This window comes from Callorhinchus milii, unplaced genomic scaffold (genome assembly GCF_018977255.1).
Source record: "Callorhinchus milii isolate IMCB2004 unplaced genomic scaffold, IMCB_Cmil_1.0 Scaffold5, whole genome shotgun sequence".
Taxonomy (NCBI): Eukaryota; Metazoa; Chordata; class Chondrichthyes; order Chimaeriformes; family Callorhinchidae; genus Callorhinchus; species Callorhinchus milii.
The window spans coordinates 52,181,023-52,186,789 of NW_024704746.1; positions in this window are offsets into that span (position 1 = coordinate 52,181,023).

A 5,767-nucleotide genomic window follows, 5' to 3' on the forward strand; every position below is an offset into this window, starting at 1 on the left:
AATTAACCCATATTCTTCTAAGTGAAGATTTATTCTGTCCCGGATTATAGTCTCCAGGAGTTTTCTCACTACTGATGTTAGGCTGACTGGCCTGTAGTTCCCAGGTTTGTCCTTCTGCCCCTTTTTGTAACATTAGCACACTCCACCTTCAAGGATTCATTTACTTGAATCTTCTAAATCTTTTCTGCACCCTCTCCAAGGCCCTGACATCTTTCCTAAAATGTGGTGCCCACAATAACCAGTGATTTGTAAAGGTTTAACATATCTTCCTTGCTCTTACACTGGATACTTCCATTTATAAAGCCAAGGATTGCATATGCTTTTTTAACCGCTTTTTTAATCATTGCATTTGATTTGGTGCCTTTCTACATTGAAATGTCTCAAAGCACTTCACAGATTTTTCTGTAAAATGTAGTGACTGTGTATTTGTGGGCGTCATGGCAGCCAGTTTGCTCACAGAAATGTCCCACAATCATCCAGGAAATGAATGGCCAATGTTAAGTGACTGTTTTTTGTAGGCAAAAGCAATGTCCATTTATTTCGATGAGGTCCAACAAATTGTTTGAGGTGGATGACCAATTTTAGTTGTAGGATTGTTGGCTAGGAAGGATTGCCTTTTTTCCAGTCATGCCATTAGATTTTTAACAACCACATTAAAACAAGGCTCAGACCACTGAACAATAGAAGCGTTTGGTGCTGAACCTGGGATAAAGGGACGGTGAACGAGGACAAGGTCAGAGAGGAGGGTATGGCGGAGGGGATGAAGGCAGGGAATTCCATAGGTTCAGAGTGAGGAGGTTGAAGTCATGGCTACCAATGGAAGAATGGAGAGGTCGAGGTCATGCAGAAGGCCCGATCCGGCCGAACAAAGGGAGGAGTAGAGGAATGCGGAATGTCATTGGAAGAGATGAGGGGAGAAAACAAGAAATATTTTTGCACTTATTGTTTTTGGAACATGGAATGCTTTGCCACAGGTGACTGATCAGGCTGAGACCATTATAGTGACATAGGGAATTGGATCAATATTTGAAGATGAAGGTTATAAAAATGTATGGGTAGAGCAGACAATTGGTATCAGAGCAGTTCGTTCGTTGGAGGAGCTGATACCAGTTTAGGCTCAATGGATTGACATCCTCCTGCGCTGTGATTGTGTGACAAATGCATTAATCAACTATTTTAAATACTGACTCTTCACTTCTTGCTTTGTTGTATCATGATAGTTCAAACCAAACGTCAGGACTCTGAGCTCAGAGTCTGGACTGCCACTCCAGGACGATACATGGAGAAGACATTCATTGCTTTGGAGAAGATGTTAAACTGAAGCCTTATCTGCCTGTTAAGGTGAACATGAAAGATCCCACGGTACTTCGTTGAAAACATTTGGGATTTTCTCCTGGTGTCCTGGCCAACAATCCCCAGATAAATGGTTGTTCTTGGTGCTTTATGAGAGTTTACTGTTAACAAATTGGCCGATGCCTTTGCCTACAAATACAGTCACTACTCTTAACACCAATTTCTTGTGAACTTTGAGATGTTTCAACCTTTCAGGTGCAATATCAAATGCAAGTATTATAACAATAATTATTATTATCTTTTGGGACAAAGCTCTGTTTAAGATGTTGTGTTCCGCACACCAAATAAATGTCTATCAATTCACTTTGCAGTATCTTCTGTCTCAATGACATGATAAGGAGCTACGTCAAATGCAGAGCTGTTGTTCAGAGTGCAGGCATTGGGGAGGAGAGATGTTGATGAGGGGGATGATGCGGGGGGAACATGCTGGCACTCCTGAAGCCCCAGGGTTTGGGCTGCTATTCCAAGCAGAGCCTGTGATTGAATGAGCAGCTCAGCGCTTTGGGCTGCTCTTGCAGTGCATGCTTATTCAGGCTTGAACGCAGGCAGATCAGTGGAGCAGAGAATGAGAGCACAGCATCTTCTCCATCCGACAAGCTTATTATTTCCAAGTACATGAATGGTTATCAGGGCGATGGACAGCACTAGTGTGTTTGCAACTTTCATTCACTCTTACCCAGAGTGACAGCATCCTGCAGGAGAACTCACAACAGGAGAAAGATGCATTTCTCAGCTCTCAAAATAACCCATTCAATGTACCCCAGCCCCAAACTGAGTAGATTTCCATCACAGCCGTTTGTGCTGAAGGGTTTCCTGTGTGCATCAATGTTCAGCCACTTTGCTCTTCCTCTCGGGAACTCTCTCAAAATCTCTCTTTATAAGGAATTCTCCTGCAATTCTCTTTCACAATTCCAGTCTGAATGGTGTAATAATATCCAGCTGCCTGAGACACTGAGGCAGTTTCCCAGGGAATATGCAACTTTTGTGACTTAATACTAATCCTTACATAAAAAGACTTGGTGCAAAGAGGAGCTGAGGAGACCACTGTCTTCTGTTGCTGTCTCCGTTTTAGTCAAGGGAACTGGGTCCAGGAAGGATCTGAATAATTATCATTGTATATTTGATATAACATGTTTGTCAAAGGATTTTACAGTAATTAACAACAACAGCAACAACAACAAGATTACATTTATATAGCGCCATTCACGTCGGGAGGACGTCCCAAGGCGCTGGACAGAATACAGCATTTCAGACCCGAGCTGGGGTCGGGGGGAGAAAGGAGGGGAGAGGAAGGGGGGTGGCTGATGGCCTGGTCGAAGAGGAGGGTCTTGAGGCGGGACTTGAAGGAGGCTAAGGAGGGGGCGAGGTGGAGTGATTGGGGGATGGCATTCCAGAGGTTGGGAGCAGAGTGACTGAAGGCTCTCCCGCCAATGGTGGGGCGGGTGGATCGGGGGACGTGGAGCAGGCCAGAGCCGGCTGAGCGGAGATTAAGAAGAATTAAGAAGAGAAGTGACTATTTGTAGGCAAATGTGGCATCCATTTATGCATAGCAGTGTCCCACAATAGCCATGAGGTGACTTCTGTCCTAATTTGAAACCATTTTTTCCGCACTTGAATGGAAATGACTTGTACAAATCTGCATTATCTTAAAGAGTAAGACAAAAATAGCTTTATGGGCTAACACAAGGTGGAATTTCAAACCTTTGGTGCTTGTTTTAAATGACATTTTAGGATTGGAAACTGGAGCTAATCCGTATCCTCAGTGCCTGTTCAGAGCGAGGTCTCTTGCGGCATTAGGACAATACTAAGGAAATAGCTCATTGCTGCTGGATCTGACTGAGGCATCCAAGACAAGGACAGTTTTCTGACTCAGTGCCTCGGTTCCAGACGTAGCTGAACTAACAATCACACAAGTCATCTTACATGAGCTGAATGGAGGCCCCAGGGAAGGATACCGCCACGGCTGCCTCTCCAGTGTGAATATTCAGCAACGATTTATAGAGCACATACTGCATGTCTCCTCATCACAGATGAGCAACAATCCTTTGTTGTCACTTATCTCCTCTTTTCATTTACAGATGGTGTGTGGGTCCTTGGCTGTTGTCACCTTCTGGTACTTTGGTCTGTCTTCCTTTGTGTGTGTGATCCCAGACAGTGGTTGTCAACAAGCACTTCACAAACCAGCTCAAACTTGCGCTAACTCCACATACAAGCACCTTCCAGCAGGAGGGATCTCAGGATTGCAGTCAGGAGCAGGAAACCTGGCAGAAGTTACCATCTCTAGCCTTGAAACGCTGAAGCTAGTTGTACCCCAACTCGTGTTCTGGTTGAGTTTAACTTCACGCGACTTCATCCATTGTGAGAATCCCTTACAATAATAATAATCATAATAATAATCTTGTGTTTGATATATGACAAGAGCTTACATTTATATACCTCCCTACATGTGGGGTAGCATCCCGGAGCACTTGACAATGGCGGAGTCTGACTCTGAGCCAGGGCTAGAGGGAGGGAGGACGTGACCATGAGCAGGATGCAAAAAGGTCTTTAGCAGGAATCTGAGGATCTGACTGGCCTCAAAGTAGCCCTACTTTCCGTTTGACTTGAGCTTGTTGCTTTACACTATTTGGATATGGTGAGCAAAGAGTCAACAAACCTCCCTCTAGGTCTTTTTAAACTACCCCTTTAGCATGTTCTAAACCATCCATGGAGAATATGTGCCTCCAGTTTTCCATTTGCAGTGCCTTGTATTTAAAGTGATAATACTTGCATCCGATTTGTTGCCTCATCACATTGTTAAAATGTCTCAAAGTGCTTCACAAGATTTCCTTCAAAGTGTCATGACTATTCATTTGTCGACGATCATAGTAACAAATATTGCACACAGCAATGTCCCACAGTGTTCCACAGCCATCATGTCAATGACCAATTTTACCTGTTAATTGTATTTGCTGCCTCTTATTTCACAATTCCCCTGCATTAGTCTCATTTGCAATTTTTAACTACAGGACAATTCTGTAATAACTTGGGCAATTGAGTGGAGGTTATTTACTTCATCAAGTGACATCGGGTGTGTTTTCCGCACATGGTGCATATTCACTAAGTGCACAAAGTATTAACCTGATGATTGGACATTGGACATTTTTTAGTGCTAGAAGGCAGATATTCCAGTGAGATAGTGGAAGGTGAGATTGCATCTTGCACAGATTATTAATTGGTAGAAGAACAGGAAGGGACCTTGTCCAACCTCTCTGAAGCTCTTCCAGTCAATATGCATGGAAATGCATTTTGATATAAATGCATTTATAAATCCATATAAATGTTGACAACTCCGTAACCAGCCACCCCCCCTCCCGGGCTTCAGAAAGCTCCAGGCCTCCATCCCACCACTGTTTAAGGCTCTCTCTAAAGACGCTTCCCCCTGGTAATGGAGGGCGCTATATAAGTGCAAGTTGTTGTTGTTGAATCAGCTAAAATTACATAGATAGCCATTTATGTTGCTGTCTGGCAAGCTTTCCAACTCCTGGTCCAGCTAGGACCACCCTACCCATTAGCGCTTTGGCTTGCAGGGCTAACAGGAGCTAAGTGGGATGACTCCCTGCCCCCAGTGACTGGTCTGCCCTTCCAGGTCCTGCTGATGAGCCAGACTGGCTATGCTGTCATCAGAAGTATCCTGGAATATCGCGGAACCACCTAGCTCAGGAACCGGACAACCGAGACAGCCACAGAGGGCTGGCTCTATTCCAACATTCTGTTGCCAGGCCTGTCACCTTGGAGCCAGTTCAGCTCCAAGGAGGCCCCGCTTAAGTAGACTACTATCATACATTATAGACCGTTATAGATTCCCTCTCCCCTCCCCCGTGTTGCTCTTTGTAAACTTCCTCATGAAATTATTAAACTTGTGTTAACTTTGGAATGTTGGCATGGTGCAGGACATGATAGCCCAGTCCCTGGCATTTATTCTGAATTAACGGACGCTGACTGGACGCCCACTTGCAATGCAAAACAGATATTTTCCAGCCAGGCAAAGGAGCGACACTCCAGGATCTCAAAGCCACTATTGCATGGCCAATGAGGGTTAGGCATCACTTTTCAGTATGGTTTTGTGGATTGAGTACCAGTATTTGAGGATTGTGTGGCAGGTATCACCAATTATCACCACTGCTCAAGAGACACCAGTATCTGAGTATAAGTCGGCAGCAATCACTAAATTTTCACAAGTCCTGGTTTGATAACAGTATTTGAGAGTTTCAGGGCAGATGATAATAATAACACTCCTTGCATTTGATTCAGCGCCAAGTATGTTTACATGTCATGTTCCATAGCTGATATTGCTCACTTTAGCTAGCACCCAGAGTCTGGTTTAACTTGTCCAGCATCTTGAAATTAAGCACACCAGTCAGGTGCATTGTGC